The sequence below is a fragment of the Ailuropoda melanoleuca genome, chromosome 10, assembly GCF_002007445.2.
Source record: "Ailuropoda melanoleuca isolate Jingjing chromosome 10, ASM200744v2, whole genome shotgun sequence".
In the NCBI taxonomy this organism is placed as follows: Eukaryota; Metazoa; Chordata; class Mammalia; order Carnivora; family Ursidae; genus Ailuropoda; species Ailuropoda melanoleuca.
Window position 1 is genome coordinate 91,576,840 of NC_048227.1, and position 18,191 is coordinate 91,595,030.

Genomic DNA, 18,191 nt, shown 5'->3' on the forward strand with positions numbered 1-18,191 from the left:
GTGGGGCGCCTGGGTTGCTCAGTCAGTTAGTTTTCTGCCTTCAGCTTGGGTCATGATCTCAGGTCATGATCTCTGGGTCCTGGTCCTGGGATGGAGCCCTGTGTCGGGCTTCCTACTCAGCATGGATTCTGCTTCTCTTCTCTCCCTCTGCCCCTCCCCACTGCTCATTCTCTCTCATTTTCTCTCTGTCTCTCAAATAAACAAATAAAAATTTTAAAAACATAAAGAAACAATATGAGTTTTAAAACAATCATATAATATTTTCCTGTATATTCCCAGCAAGTTGCCCCTTCCCTCCCTACTACAACACAGAAGTGTACGTCCCTGAATCAAAGTCTTCTATGAATCCTGTGCTTTGAGGGCTTGAAGGTGAATAATGGGGCAGAGAGATTACAAGAAACAGTAGAGACAGGTAGTTAAGCTCCTCCCATCACAAAATGTCATGCCATAAATCTCAGTCAGCACTCTTAGGACTTGCGTATCGAGATCTGATATGAGAATGATGTAAGCATAATCTAGAATTGTATGGTTCCTCACAAGTTCCTAAAACATACAGTGACAATGGCCTTTGACACAGATGGGGCAGGTGGAAATACAGATGAAAGAAAATTAAGAAATCTTACCACTTCTCAAAGTGCTCAAAACCATTAAGTTCAAAGCCAACTCATTTACTCTTGAGCTCAGTGGGCTTTCGCTCTACACCAAAAAGTCCCTGTGTACCTACCACCCTGAGCCAACTTTAACCTACATTTGGAAGATATGGACCATTATTTTATTCAGTATGAGAATTCCCTTTGCTCTTCATAGTAAAATATAAAGTGATGTGATAACTTGGTGATCAGCTCAAGGCTCCTCCCTACAGAGTGTGCGTCCTGAGAGAAACGGGAAAAGCAAGTGCGGCCAATTTATATAGCTGATAATTCTTTAATATATCTGGTAATTCATAAGTCTTACAAAACTTTATGCACCTGAAAGTTTGGGGTCTATGTTGAATGTGTGTGTGTGTGTGCGTGTGTGTGTGTGTGTGTGTTGGGCTGGGTTGCCTTTTTATGCATCTAAAAGTCAGGTTCAGGGGTACCTGTCACGGTTGGTTAAGATCCGACTCTTGGTTTCATTTCAGGTGGTGATCTCAAAGTCAGGCTCCACGGTCAGCACAGAGTCGGCTTAAGTTTCTTACTCCCTCTCCCTCGCCCCTCCCCACCTCTCTGGCCCACGCTCTCTTTCCTCCCCCTCTTTCTCTCAATTAATTAATTAATTAACTAAAAGAATTTCAGAGGAAGTTAAGCTATAATGTGGTACTCAAACTTTTTCGACTCTAGTATTTGTGACAACTACTGTGTATTTTATCAAATGGCATGGACTTAAATCGAGATATATTTTTAAGCTGCTGTGTCTTTTTGAGTTTCAGTGTTAAAACAAGGTTACACACATGGGAGCTGTTGGATCCCATGGAACCATAAGGCAATGTGGTAGAGTAGACGGCATAGCTATTTAAACCTTGCCTCTCCTCCAATTCTGGAAGCTGTCTTCTGGTCTCAGGTGTCTCATTCTATTCCACAGACACCCTGTAAATCTTACTTCATCCTTTATTATCCTCAATCTCTGTAAGGGTGAGATTATCTTATAGTCAAACCTCAGAAATGTGTCTTCCCTGGGGCAGACTGAGCAATCCAAACAAATTTAATACCTCAGCTTTCCCCACCATCCAGACCTAACCTAAAATTGCATTTGAAGCTAAGACCTGTTGAAGTCCTTTGGATACATGACCGTTCCTTTATAATGTAGTTCTGAGGTTGGCTTTTCCACGGGGTGAATTTGAAATGGATATTTATGGAGATAGGTCTTACCTCCAAACCTCTCTCCAGGTTTGTTTGTTTGTTTTTTCCCAATCTTTTTTCCCTCTGTCTCACGTTCTAATCTTCCAATCTTTCTACCTCTCTGTTTACAGGTCACTCCCCTTTTCCTCTCTTCCCTTCCTCTTCTCCCTATGTCTTCCATTTCACTCTCTTTTTACCTCTCCCCCATGGACCTGTTGCATCCCCTGCAACGTTTTCCTTGACTTCCTAAAAATCTGTCTGTCTGGCCCACGGTGCTGCCAGAGCTTCTGCTCTGACACTTCCCCTATTTCTCTTCCTACTGTGAAACAAACTGAAGCAAAACTGTATTGTTTGTGGAATTTAACAAATGAAGTCTTATATTTGCTTCTCTAACATAGCTATATCATTCGTCACTTACTTTGGTCCCTGAGTTCTCTTTCTGTGGGTCTTACTGGGAAAAAAATTGAGGTATGCAGTGTTATACACATATATAATATGTAAATATTTGAAAATTTTTACTTATTGTAATTCTCTTGAATGTGTGTAAACATTTTTTGTTTTTGTTTTTCTTTAGAGAGAGTGCGTGCGTGAGGGTGGGGGAAGGGGCATGCGAACTTTAAAACACAACACTGTATTTTATACTTGGAGGAAGCATGTGGTCCAGTTAGAGATGAATTTTGACTCTGATATTTTCTGAAGCAACATTTTAGAATTTATACGAAATGGAAATGAACTTTCTTCATTGTATGCTTTTAACTGCAATCTCATTAATGTGTTTCAATCATTTTCTCTACAATAATAGTATGCAATTATCTATACTTATTATTGAAGCCATCTTAATAGAACTTTTATTAAAACTGGGAAGGCTTAGACATAATAATAAGACATACTGAAAATATTTATTTTCAGTGACAGCCTTTATTATAAAGAACATACTTTTCCTCAGAAAGGAACTCTGTACAGAATTATTTTGTATTAATTTCAGTCTAATAAAATCAAAGTACATTTTACAAATTAATACACAAAGTAACACATTCTAGTGGATTATTTCTAAATTTAGTTTCGATTTTCTTCAATGAAACCAGAAATTTGAAACGATCCTCAAATTTAAGAAATGACTTGAAAAAGACTGAGTAAAGATAAGAAAGGCCAATATTCTTTACCTAATGTCAAAAACATTTAAGTAACGTCCAATGAGACTCACTGTAAAGGCATTTCCCCCCATTTCTTTCTCATTTCAGAAATATGGTAAATACTTGCCAATTTATCTGGGAATGCATATAGTGACAAGACACATCCTCAAACTGATGAAACTGCTCCTTGTTGAGATGGTATTATGGCTGACATTACTGTTGAGCCAGAGGCTTCCTTTGTATGCTCATGCAGAGTGTTCTATCTTGCTGATAGCTTTGACCTATTGGAGGTCATATTTGACCTTGTAGCCTGAACAGAATTTTTTTTTCCTTAAAAAGAAATGACCAAAGCTGAAATCAAGAGTCCAACACTTAAGGGACCAACCACTCAGGTGCCTACCCCCTTTTTTTAAATACCTCATTTGGTTTTGATTTGCAATCCACTGATAACTCATATGATGAACACCTTTTTGTATGCTAAGTTTTCATCTGCATGTTTTCATTGAGAAATATCTGTTCAAATCTTTTGCCCATATTTTAGTTGGGATACCTGTCTTTTTATTGTTGAGTTATAAGTGTTCTTTATGCCTTTTAGACACAAAATCTTTATCAGATATATAATGCAAATATTTCATCCCATTCTGTGGTCATTTTTTTACTTTTTTGTTAATATCATTTGAAGCACAAAAATGTTTAATTTTGATGGAGTACATTTATCTATTTTTTTCTTGTGTTATTTATGCTTTCTGTGTCATATTTTAAAAACTATTGCTTAAGCTTAGGTTACAAGTTTTTGCTCCTATGTTTTGTATCTAAGAGTTCTATCACTTTAGCTATTTGTATAAGTTTAATACATTTTTAGCTAATACTGTAGATGGTGGAGGCAGGGTCCAGCTTCACTCTTCTGTGTATGAATATGCAGATGTCCTAATGTCATTTGCTAAAAACACTATTCTTTCCCTCATTGAATTGTCTTGGCACCCTTGTCAAAAGTCAGTTGACCGTAGATGTGTGTGTTTATTTCTGGACTCTCGGGTTAAATATTATGTGATCTTTATGTCTATCATTACACCAGTACCACACTGACTTGATTACTTTGTAGTAAGTTTTGAAATCAGGAAGTGTTAGTCATCCAGCTCTGTTTTATTTTATAAGATTGTTTTGACTATCCTGGGTCCCTCGCATTTCCTTGTGAATTTTAGGATTAGTTTATACAGTATTGTAGAAAAAGGAGTCGGAATTTTAACAATATTAAGTCTTCTGACCCTTGAACATGGGATGTCTTCCCATTTGTTTAGGTCTTCTTTAATTTCTTTCAATAACTTTGTGATTTTCAGTGTACAAGTCTTGTCTTTCTCTAGACAAATTTATTCCTAAGTATGTTATTCTTTCTGATGTTTGTAAATGAATTGTTTTCTTAATTTCATTTTAGGATTTTTCATTGCTAGTGTACAAAAATATAACTGAATTTTGTGTATTGATCTTATCATGCAACTTTATTGAACTCTTATTAACTCTAATACTCTGCATGTGTGTGTACGTGCGTGTATTCTTGGTGTTTTATATATATCTGCAAATATGAAGATACTTTTACTTCTTTACAATCTGGATGCCATGTATGTCTCTTTCTTGTCTAACTGTCCTGGCTCAAATCTCCAATAGTGAACAGAAGTGGTGAGAATTTACATCCTTGTCTTATTCTTGATCTTAGAGAGAAAGCATTCAATCTTTCATACTGACTATTATTTCAACTGTAGGTTTTTTTGTAGTTGCCCTGAATTCAGTTCAGAAATTTCCCTACTATTTCTAGTTTGTTGACTATTTTATTCTGAAATGGCATAGGGTTTTGTCAAATGTGTGTTTTAGTCTGTTCTTTGTCTATTGAGATGATCATTTTTTTCTTTATTCTCTTAATATAGTATATTAAATTGAATGATTTTCTTGTGTTAAAACACTGTTGCATTCTTGGAATAAATCTCAAATGGTCACGTGTACTCTTTTTAGAGTTGGTTTGCTGTTAAGGATGTTGGCTTCTATATTCACAGGGGATGTTGGTCTGTACTTTGCTTTTCTGTAATGTCTTTGTCTCATTTTGGTCTAAGGGCCATACTGGCCTGTAGAATGAGTTAGAAGAGTTTTCTCCTTTTCTTTTTTAGGGGAGACAGGTGGAGAAGTATGTGAAAGGTTGATCTTAGTAATTCTTTAAATGCTTGATAGAAATCACCAGTTGTAGCTGTTCGTTTGTTTAGTGACGTTTCTGAACTAATCCTGTAAAGTTCTATTTTTCTGTCATGTGAAAACTCTATTAAGTTAGTTTAGGGATGAGCTAGTGATGAGACAAAAATTTTCTTAAATACCAGAAACAATAAATACCCCAGTGTTTATTGAGATTTGTGAACATGTTGGAGCATCCCTCCAACACTCAGTTTACAACTCTGCCTTTGCTTCCTCTTCCTGCTTGTGCAGTTTTAAGGTAAGCACAGGTGAGATCCTAGGGCCTTCTCAGGTCTTTCCTGAGTGTGTACACAGCACTATGCATGTGAATGAAACCCAGATTCCCAGGGAATATGTCAGAGCTCTCCAAAGCCTGTATGGACACCTCTTTCCTCAGCTTTTTCTTTTAAGCTTTTTGGTTAGCCAGTTGTTTGTGCTGATTGTTAACCATCACCTCAGGCATGGTAATTTTAAAGCATTTGCCTGGAAATACTTTTCATAAATGCCCTCTGGGGAGAAGCTTTTAGCATTGGGCAAGCTTGAGTCAGGTCAAATAAAGGCAAACTTTTCCAGCTGGGTCTTCCAAGGAACCATCTAACAGAACGAGCAATATCAGTTCTTTGGGAATGAAGCTCTGGAAGAGCTCCAGCTCTGTTCCACCCCCCTCCAGTATTGGGAAAGTGGGGTTTTTTTTTCCCCCATGGCAAGGGCTGAGCTGGAGAGTGAAAGACAGGAATTGCTGTTTTTACCAGCATTTGACAGTTTTTCTTAAATAAATGCTTCCTGGGTTGCTACACGCCTTTGGCTAACTTCCAGAGATCTGAAAAAGTGGATTCTGACTATTTTGCTACTTTTCTGTTGTCGCTTTTATGGAGAGATACATTTTTGGATGTCATTTTCACTACACATAACTATTAGCAGTAAATTAACCGTACCAAAATTGAACTGATGGAGTACAGTCATTTCACCAGTATTGACCAGTAATTTTGTGAAACTCAATCTTCAGTACTAACAGAGGAAGAAAATAAACTAAAATAAACAAATAAAATAATAAAGTAAAACAGATGAACAAATAAAGAAACAAGTAAATAAAGTATGTTGAAGCAAATCAGGCATCTCAACCTCTAAACTATGAAATATGACTGCAGGTGATAACAAAAGAATATCTTCTCTAAAGGTGGAGAACAGCGAAGTATATGCAGACAGGTGATATGTATTTGCGTCACTACTTAAGAGAAACATTCTTGGATGACAGCTCCAGGATCCGAAAGAATTCATCCCAATGTTTTACATTTGGACAACAAATTAGAAGATGCAGCTAATGAATTAAGTGTAAAGTCTACTTGTAAAGTGAACTCATCAAAATGAAAGCAAAGGCTCTTATTAGGAAGAGGTGTGTAAGAATATTAAGCTCACTCTGCACTTAAACTCTCGCCAAGGATGATTGATGATACAAGAAGAAACTAAGAGGTAACATGTTTTTGTGGCTGTACTTTTATTTGCTGACACTACAAAAAGCCACATCTCTATTACACAAAGAATGAGTTCACAATGGAAAAACACCAAAGCACCCCCACGTGCGTCTGTACGGTACTAAGACAAAAGCCAACTCAGAAAAGGCTGTCTGTGAAAACCAAGTTGCCTTACTCAGTATTGTGTTGATATCTCCGCATTTGTTTTCATCTATCAAGTAGTTTTATTTTTAAATCCAGTCTTCTCTCACTGCAATAATGTCTTTCAAATCATATCCTTCTTGTGTGTCCTCAGAGCAATCGATGGGGTAGATGAGATAAATAGAACTATTCTGGGAGACACGGAATTCTTAATTATAATATAAAGTATGTCTTAAAATGACAGGGACTAAGTGTCTTTCAGTTGGGCCATTCGGTGTTTAAAAGGCCACTTTAATTTGGTACCTGTTGGGGCACAGACAACAAAGACATTTAGTTAATGATTGTGCATCATTATAGAAGGCAATTTAGCAGTGTATACAGAGCCAAACCCTCCCCAGAGAGTCCTCACAAACCCCACGATCATACTTAGAGGACTACCATTGTCCTTTAGATGACATCGCTTGGCTTTAAAAAGCTAATGTTCCCTGGAAGAGTTTGCCTCTCTCTCGGGCTATGGGATAATCCTTAATCACTCATTTATCTGACTTCCTATTGCAATTACAGTAATTTCTACACAAACGAACATTCTATTATCCACTGTTAGCTTTATGCGCTTTAACCTTGTCTTTTATTTACATGATCTGCAGCTACATTCCTGAATTTCTGTATCCCCCTTCTCCTTTCCTCTCCTCTCTTCTTTCATTCATGGGCTCCTGTCCTGATTCCATCTCATCCCAGCTCTTCACCGGGCAACAAATGCCACATCGCCTCCCTCTATTGTAGCAATTCATCTGAACCGTCTTGAAACCATCAAGCCTTCCCCAATGAACTGAAAGAAATTGTTCAACTTTACACTGCTTCTGCCCTGTTTAAAGATAATTTTGAGAGTTTCTCATTACGTCTTATTTTTAAAAACTAATTGTCTGGTCTTGCATCTGTAGAAGGTCGTATGTTTTGCTGTCTCCACTCCTCATTATCTAGTCACTGAAATACGGATTCTATCCCAACTCTTCCACAGAAACGATGCACACTTTACAAACTTTATCTTATTGGAAGTTTCTGTAGCACTTGAAATATTTGACCAATTTGAACCTTGAACAACACTCCTTTCTCCCATATACTCCAGATTCATCGCTTGTAACTCTCCATCTTGCACTTGCTTTCTCCCGCCTTCCAGAATGTCTTCTTGTCCTTCTAGATCACTGTGCCCTGGGCTCCTCTGTGCCTTGTCATATGCTCTTCTGTCCTCTCCCACCCTAGCCCCTTCCCTGTTGCTTGGACTGCATCTATTCATCCCTAAAGTTTCTGTTTAGATGCTCCTTCCTCAAGGAATTCTTACCTGATCTTCCAGGTCTGGGTTTGTGACATCCTGTGAGCTCTCAGAACACTCTTTGCTTCCCTTACGACAGCACTTCTGTTATGATGTTGTAATTACCTCTCCTCATCTGTACATTTTGGGAGATCAGAACCATGTCTACCTCATCCATCCATGAATCCATTGCATCCATTGCATCTGGTCAGACAGATTCGAGTTCAGTTTAAAAATTATTCAACCAAATTTCTTTTTTTTTTTTTAAGATTTTATTTATTTATTTGACAGAGATAGAGACAGCCAGTGAGAGAGGGAACACAAGCAGGGGGAGTGGGAGAGGAAGAAGCAGGCTCATAGCAGAGGAGCCTGATGTGGGGCTCGATCCCATAACGCCGGGACCACGCCCTGAGCCGAAGGCAGACGCTTAACCGCTGTGCCACCCAGGCGCCCCTCAACCAAATTTCTTTTTAAACTATCTTGCGAAGAGGGAACAAAAACCTTTGATGGAAATATATATTTTCTTCATTGGCTTCATGGATTCATCCATCCATGAATCCCTCCCATAATGCTTAGGACCACATTGTCATCATCATTATCATCATCTTCATCATCTCCCCTCCTCTTCAGCTAGAAAGGAGACACTGAGCTAAGAGCTTGACATATTTAAACTTCCAACTACCATATTTTGCCCATCAGGAAAATGAGGTTCACAGAGATCAGAAGAGGGGTCAGCTAAGAATGAGAAAGGAGGATTTGAACCTGGGGAGTCTAACTCTAGAGCCCACTCTCTATTCTTCCTTCTTGGGATAACAGTGTTAACAGCACCTGATTTCCCTCTGGAAACCACTCCCTTTCCAACCATTCCCCACCTTCCTTTTCCTGAGATTTCACTTTTTACATTACACACCCCCCCATGTACCTGTGGCCACACATTTTGTGGCCTATGGGAACAGATTTGATTGTGATCTGCAGAAAGGTGCAAAGCCTATCACTGGTACCATTCCCAGTTCACCCAGGCATCTCCCGACCATTCTCTGGAGAGACTATCCCGGGTCCTTTTCATGGCACAGGCAAGAATGGGCATACATTAGAAAGAGAAGAGCTATCCTTTCTAAGGATTTAAGTGATTATGCCTCCCTCCAAATTCAAAAAACACTAGGTTTTAAGAGAAAAAAGAAGAAGGGACTCCTGGGTGGCTCAGTCGGTTAAGCATCTGCCTTTGGCTCAGGTCATGAGCCTGGAGTACTGGGATCAAGTCCTGCGTTGGTCTCCTTGCTCAGCAGGGAGCCTGCTTCTCCCTCTCCCTCTGCCCTTCACCTTTCTCTCTCTCAAATAAATAAACAAAACCTTTAAAAAAAAAAAGAGTAAAAAGAAGTGTAAGTGTACTATTTAAATTTGATAAATTAATAAAGCTAATAGGAAAAAAAACAAAACTTATCTGAAATATAAAAACGAGACGTACAGCTGTTCATCAACTATAAAGCCCATCTCCAGGCACTCCTGACACTTCCACTCCCTGTTGCTACACCAGTTACTACCCTGTCTGTTTCCTTAGCATTTGATAAGCTCTGTAACTCTTAAGCAAAAGGACTGTTTTCATCCCTGGAAGCTCAGCCTCCAGAACAGTTCCCAACATTACAGTGGTACTCAAAAAAAAAAAAAAAAAAAAAAAAAAAAAAAAAGAGCAGTTATAATGTAATCCAATGTAAGCCAATGAAGAAAATATATATTTCCATCAAAGGTTTTTGTTCCCTCTTCGCAAGATAGTTTAAAAAGAAATTTGGTTGAATAATTTTTAAACTGAACTTGAATCTGTCTGACAGATGCAATTGTGAGTATTTCAGAACCAAAAAGGAAAGTTAAGTTGTCCTCTGTTCTGTCATCTTCAATTCTCTGAAGCAGAGACTTATATAAACTGTCACGCTGCCCCATATTCCATCCAAATTTTATTTTGCTGCCATACAGGGCTCCTCTGCCCTTGGGGTAGAGCTCCCTTATGCCTCAGTCAGCTTTCTTCACTCTGGGACAGGCTGTATTCAGCCTCTCCTTTGACACACAGGCAGGCATCTTCACACCGGTCAATATTTCCTAGCGACAAGGGCACCAGCCACTTCCTACGGTGGTGCAGAGGGCAAGGGTAAGATGAAGGACGGACCCCAGGGCCTATGTGCCATCACTCGCTCTCCTTCCTTAACCAGGCAGCAGGTTGCCCTGGAGAACTGGCGCCCAGATGGTCAGCCCCCTGCAGGAGCAATCTATTCTTGAGACGGATGAAGTTTTTTTTCCAGTCAGCACTGTGATACTATAATGAGTAGACTCCGGCCTCAAAATTAAAGCTTCCTGAGAAAAGAACATCCTGAAGATTGTTTGAACTATATTACTGAAATTCTTCTTAATGCATGGTGACTCAACCCTGTTTGTTCATTGCAAACATAAGCAGGGCTGATTTTGAAGGGTGTGCCTGGTTAAACATATTGTATACACCCTCTATATTAAGACCAACACCTGGTTAGAAGCTGCAATTTATTTTGTGTAGAGTGTTTAGTTTTCACATAGAATAGAAATTGAGAAAGCAATAATTAAATAAGGTTGGCAGATGTCACATCATGAATGTCCTCCTATATCCTGCATTTTTGCTATAAAGGACGTTATTGGGACAATGGGCAAAACTCAAATGGAGTCTGAAGATTAGAAGACAGTCATGTGTCATTGTTAATGTCCTGATTTGGGTGGTCGTGTCGTAACTATATTGGACACAGATGATATTCAGGAACTGTGAAGTACAGAACAAAACGTACAAGAATTAACTCAGGTTGCTAACAGTGTAACAGGAAAGATATCAGGGGCATGGAAAAGATGTTGAAAAATACAAAGCGCGGTGTCATAAGGACCAAAGACCAGACAAGAATCTATAGTTCTCAGTATTTCTCTACCAACGACATTGACTCTAATACTCACTCTTGGAGATTCATGGAGGTCTAGACCCAAGTCACTGGGAGATGGATATAATCCCATTCCTTTCCCCTCTGCTTAATGAACACTGGAAGAAGCAGGAGTAGCACTATTCTAATATTAGTTTAGAATTTATTCTAATTTAATATTAAAAGGTAAATGATTGACCATCTCAGTGACATCATCTCTACCTAATTCATCTCAAGAACATTTCAGTATAACTCAAATTAATAAATGTTGAGTAAGGGCTGATCTTTAAATGGGGCAATGAGTACCATTACCACCCCTTCCCACTGTCCCCCCCATTAAGAAGAAATTCCTGCCCACCCCACCTCAAAAAGCAACAGCCACAAACTTTACACTGGTAAATCCTACCACCTGCCACTTTCTCAGTAGTGTTTTCCATGTGTGCCAATAACACCGTGATAATAGATTCGTGGACAATTCTCAAGCTTGACATTTATTCGTCCACAATTATGGAGAGTGCTAAATGGTGAGAGAAAGGCAGTTCCTGAAGATGCTTACAGTTTAGTGGAGGGAGATCATAAACACAGGCAAACTCTGAAATACGTACTCACCAAATACACGCAGATCCTCTTCCCTTCGCCCTCACTGCAAGATTCAGAATGTCCCAGCTCACCTTCTCTTTCCTCTGACTTGTAACAGAATCTCATTTGCCCCCAGCAAACCCACTGTATGGGAAAATCAACTTACATGGGGTCAGGGAGATGCATTTTATAGTAATAGCAAGTTTCCTGACATCCCGAGGAGTCTATTTCCACATACATAAAACTGGGACAAGCAAACCTAGCACCTGTAGAGACTGGATTAAATGTGATCATGAGCATAAAATACTACACTCAAAGTATTCCTCCCAGCTCTCTTCTCTGCTTCTCTCAGGGTGGGTGGGTCTACAACCAGAAATGCAGTGTATAAATAGGAAAAAACCTGATGATTAGGAGGGGAAGTGCGATGGGGAGGCTTGGAGAAGGTTGAAGACCTCTCTCCTCCACCGTGGCTTTGGTACTCCTAACCCCAGCTGATCTCTCCATTTTTCACTTCCGGGTAACAGAGAAAAGCCTCTCTGTTTCCTGCTCTCTGTCTGCCCTCCCAGCATCAGAAGCAGAGAGGCATCTGGCCACCTGTTCAGGTGCTTTTCAGTTCCTTGATTGTCAGAGAAAGCAGGCTCACTCAAGTTGGGTGGATATTGATCTTCCCCAGGACGTACGGATTTCTGAATTGGCATGTTCTCAGAATCCTCCCCATTCCTTCCCCCAGCACCCTCCAGGGCTGGACTCCAAGCTGTCGTCCAGTGCAAAGAGGGGAGTCATCTGTGTTTCCTGTCAAGCCACCCAAGGATCCTGGAGCCCCACCTGACACCCAGATACCTGCCTGCCCCAGCCCCAACCGCAGCTGTGCTCAGGACAGGTGGGTGGGCTGCATGTTGGAACTAGGTGGGAACAAGATGGTATAACCAGGCTGCATCTTTTCAAACTCATCGGCAAATTCCCTGTAATTCTTAATTCTTGAATCTTCTTTTCCTCTTCCATCCACTTTCACCAAACCCAAGAGCTACTTCTATGACTTTCCCAAACTGCTGAACCCTTGGGCCCTTCTCACATCACAAAAGCCAAATGAACCCTCCTTAGAGAAAGGCATGAAAGACAAGGAGGGAGGGAGGGAAAGAGTGAGAGTAGGAAACCAGAAAGAGTATTAAGTTGGAAACCCTCATGTGATATGAGATTTCAACCAGTCACAAGTGTCACCCTCTCTCTTCCTTGAATTCTGCCAGCATCATCCCCAGACCCCCACACTGGCACACACTAGTTCTCTTCTGTGGCGGAATGTCTCACTCCCAGTGGGGCAACAGCAGGAAATCTTGCATAAATACTCCAGACTCATTTCAATGAAACAGGCTGAGAACAAATTGATCAATAACTTATCTTTGCCCTCTTCAGAAGTTTCTGGATGTCACTTCAGGTACTCCTGAGAAAAACTTGTCTATAGTCTATAGTTATATATTTTGTGCTATTTCAAGGTACTTACAGAGTTTGGTTTGTTACATTGGGAAAGAATACGTACTACTGTATTTTAGTGGTATATGCATCAAAGCCTGTCAATTCTTCCTTTGGTTTTCTAAAACAAAATAAAGAACCAGCCTGTATAACATTATTTTGGGGACCCCAAACTTGGGCTTACGGTCCATGAGCTGGCCCAGTCCTTACTCTATTGAAAAATTACTTGTCATGCAAATTTTGGGGAACATTGACCTGTCTCCTTCTTGAGGTTATCATGAAATCATATTAGATGATATGTAAAAGTAGCTTGACAAAATATAATATGCAATATAAAAATAAGGTGTTATATTTAAAGAAATTACTAAAATAGAGAAAAATCAATGCAAAGCCTATGAAAAAGAGTCCATGAGACCTTTTGCCTAGAATTGCCTGATTTTTCCAAAAGCTTTAAAGAACTCAGAATGGGAAAGTGTCTCTGAATCTTAAATTCTTCCTTTAAAAGTATAAAACCTTCCTCTTCTACCATGTGATATTTGAATTACATCTGTAAGTAAATCTAACCCAGTAGGTGTTAGACTGCATTCTTTATTACTTGGTATAAAGATCCATACCACAGTTGGAGTTGAAGCTATTCTCTGGATAATTTGATCAATTATTTCTTAAAACATTTAAAAACAAGATATGATATAACCCAAGGACTGACTGACTGGCTGGCTGGTTGATAGACTAACATCACTGATGGAGGGAGCCTAACTGGATAACTGGGGCTCAAAATGGATATAAGCACGTGGGCTCCATTTATTTTTTCTGTACATAAAGCTGAGTTTGTATGTTTCAGCCTTTCACATCACTGAAGTAACTCACAAGAGAATAAGGCCGTTACTAAAAGATGTAGGACGTTGTTCATGCAGCACACCATAACCATTTTAGCCTTACATTTAATGCATTATTCCCTTTTAGTTCATACAGTAATCCTTAGCTCCATTATCAGAAAGCCACCATACAACACACCCTGTGTTTGACATTGTTATCTTTTCTTATGTGATGCTTATATTCTCAATATTACCTATTGTACCATAATTCTCAAAATTTTTAAAGATTAAGAACCTTAGGTTTTGTGGGGTTTTTTTTCTTTTGGTCTAAATATTGAAGACCAGTTTATTTAAGTAGCATAGGTTAGATGAGTTTTCTGAATGATTTTTTTTTTCATGTGCTTTGTAGTTTGGCCAGGAAAATGTATAAATAATCCACCAAGTCACATTACAAGTCATTTGATTACTGGTAGCTGGCATGTGGAGCAACGAAAATGCAGTTTAAAAAAAATTAAATGTTGAGCGGCTACTACCTAGAGACCAGGCAAATATATATAAACAAGAATCCTGTGATTTTACCATAAGGAGGCTATTTGTCTTATCTATTTCTAGCTTCCAGAACTGTGTCTGATCATAGTAGCCACTAAATAAATATTTGTTTAACATATACTGGTAAAATGAATAGAAACATCCAGACAAAATCGCTAGATCTGAGTGTGGACTGAAATAAGTTTTCTTGTTTGCTGATTTTCGTTTCTTTTCTAGAAGCCAGAAATGGTTTTTATACAGTTCATTCACTACAGCAAATTTCCAAATAACCCTAAGTCTCCTTAAAATGTTACATGGAGAAAGTCACTGTTCACAGGAGTTAGAAAGCATGTTGATAAGGCAGACCACAGCTTTTTGAAAGGGATGTGAAGTAATCCGAACCCTGCACAACAGACTCTTACCCCAGACTGCCCTGTACAGAATTGCTCCTTACAACACTCTTTTCGGAGATGAACAATCACCAAGAAAGAATAAACTAAACATGCCACCATTTTGCAACGTGAGTTGTTTTTATAGCCTGATCGGGTTTCTCTAACAGACACTTTATAATACTCTCTAACTTCACTATCAACACTGAAAATGAACCCTTAAATATTTCTCTTTCCAGACAGTATGTAAAATTGATGCAAGAATCTTTGCTGACTGTGGTACGAATTCATCTAATGATACTGCAAATTCTTTAATTTTCTTCCCATATCCCCACAAAGCATTATCAAACAAGAAGAATTTTCAATTTGAACGTCATTATAAATTTAGGGGAGGTGGTAGGGACAAATGACAAATCTGAATTAAAATGCAAATACTGAGGCCCCTGGGTGGCTCAACTGTTAAGCGTCTGCCTTCGGCTCAGGGCCTGATCCCAGGGTTCTGGGATCAAGCCCCACATCAGGCTCCCTGCTCTGTTGGGAGCCTGCTTCTTCCTCTCCCACTCCCCCTGCTTGTGTTCCCTCTCTCACTGGCTGTCTCTCTATCTCTGTCAAATAAATAAATAAATAATCTTTAAAAAAAATAAAATAAAATGCAAATACCAACAGAAGTCTGGAAAGCATTGCTGTCCATTTTTCATTTGTTTAGGTGGACGGTTGTAGGTTGTGAGGCCGGGAAGGAAACGTAATAAGCAATGTCATGATGATCCAGTTATGGCCAGAACATGGAGAAGTCGGAAGACTTTACCAGACAGGTGTGAACAGGAACCATCCAGAGGAAGGCTATTCCAGGCTTTGAAAATGCTGGTGCAAGAAGGAAAAATCACAGAAAACAACTGAGGTAGCAAATAGAGGCGGAAAACAGAAAAATCAAAGATAAATATGTCCATTCTAAAAAGAAATTCCTGGGACCAAACACAATAATCCCACCTAGTACATGGCCAGGAGTGGCCCAAAGCCCTCCTAATTTATCTTTCAATTCCCAGGGGCTTACCTTCTCATGACCCTTTGTCCCCAACCCTTGCATCTATGCATGATGTGTTTATTTCATCCATGGCAACCTAAGCCCGAACTTTCCTATCAAGCATCCTCATCAATTTTCATAAAAATAACACTCACCCTTAACATTTTTGAGTTTAACAGAAACTGACTGATGCCCCTAATGGTCAGAGATGACTAATGAAGAGAACAAAATCCACATCACATCACACTCTGCCATTTTATTGGCCTCTGCTTGTCTTCCTATCATCTCTTTCTTTTTAGTAGCAAAACACAAAATCCATTCTCTGTCTCACTCGAACAACTTACCAAAGCCTCTGAAAGCTTTGTACCAACAATAATCAAGTCTCTGGATGTTAGAGAAAGGAGAAGAACGTTGTAGGTGTCTACTTTCTATCAATAATTGTCAATGCTTTCTTCCGTAAAAAGTAGAATGGTCTGAATAATCCATCACTTCATTACATGTATCAAACAATTCTTAGAGATCTTTTGCAGTCACTAAGACCTTATTTTCAAAGAATATTTATGAACGTAAAATGCTTATGATATGGTGAGACATAGGTTATATATGTGACACAACATTTTTTACAAGTCATTTATATTCATAAAAATGACTTCAGAAAAATGTAGTAAAATATTAAAATATCTTTGAATAGTGGCATTATGGATGATTATAACTTTCTCCTCTATAGTCTCTCTATAAATGTTTTGTCATGGAAAGGAACTGTTTTTAAATCAGAAAGAAAAACATAATTCTTATTCTTAAAGATGTCTTGGAGTCACACTCAGTAAAATTGCTTTTAGACTCAAGTGATATCTGGTTAGTTTGAGCTACAGAAAGCAGGTGAGAGCATTGTGAGTCTCCTTTTAAATGTGAAATACATACTTCACTGGTCCTTGAATCCCAAGCAATTTGATTCTTTGAGAACCTGAATTTGATTTCTCCTTGGGGAACTCAATCTTTTTCAAAATTTAAGTCACACTCTTATGAAATTAATACATTAGGTTAAAGGAACAAGAAAAAGAGATTACAAAAATAACATATGAATTAATGATACAGTAGCATGTATATTTTAAACCCTTTCTTTCCATAAAAAAATTTATTAGGAAGGATTTAAACAAGTTATTTAGCTTGGGGACTTGCATATGATCTTCTGAAGTTAGGTACCTGAGGGCCAGGTTTTTAAAAAGTTCCCTTTTAAGTGCATGCTGTATTATGATGGTCTTCTATTGATATTTCCTGTCTCTTTAAATGATTTCACGATTACCTGTGACGCAAGGCAACTTCCACAACTTCTCTTCCTGTCTCTGAAATAGAGATCCAATGTACTCTGCCTAAACCCCTTGCTAAGAAATAAGTGCCTGAGTATCTTCAATTTTTAAAATAAACATATTTAGGATACGCTACTGCCATTGATTCATGCATTCACATATTCACAAAAATATATACCTGTGTCTAACATATACCAGACACTGTGTTAGGCTCTAACAATAATGAACTGATTATGAAAACTCCCCGCCCTTAAGTATTTCATATTCTTTGGGAGACACTCAAGATACTGGCTAACAGACACATGAAAAAATGTTCAAAATCATTAGCCATCAGGGAAATTCAAATCAAAACCACACTGAGATACCACCTTACGCCAATTAGAATGGCAAAAATAGACAAGGCAAGAAACAATAATTGTTGGAGAGGATGTGGAGAAAGGGGATCCCTCCTACATTGTTGGTGGGAATGCAAGTTGGTACAGCCACTCTGGAAAACAGTGTGGAGGTCCCTTAAAAAGTTAAAAATTGAGCTACCCTATGATCCAGCCATTGCACTGCTGGGTGTTTACCCCAAAGATACAGACGTAGTGAAGAGAAGGGCCATATGCACCCCAATGTTCATAGCAGCGATGTCCACAATAGCTTAATTGTGGAAGGAGCCAAGATGCCCTTCAGCAGATGAATGGATAAAGATGTGGTCCATATATACAATGGAATATTACTCAGCTATCAGAAAGAACGAATTCTCAACATTTGCTGCAACATGGACAGCACTGGAGGAGATAATGCTAAGTGAAATAAGTCAAGCAGAGAAAGACAGCTATCATATGATTTCTCTCATCTATGGAACATAAGAACTAGGATGATCGGTAGGGGAAGAAAGGGATAAAGAAAGGGGGGGTAATCAGAAGGGGGAATGAAACATGAGAGACTATGGACACTTGAGAAACAAACTGGGGACCTCAGAGGGGAGGGGGTGGGGGAATGGGATAGACCAGTGATGGGTAGTAAGGAGGGCACGTATTGCATGGTGCACTGGGTGTTATACGCAACTAATGAATCATCGAGCTTTACA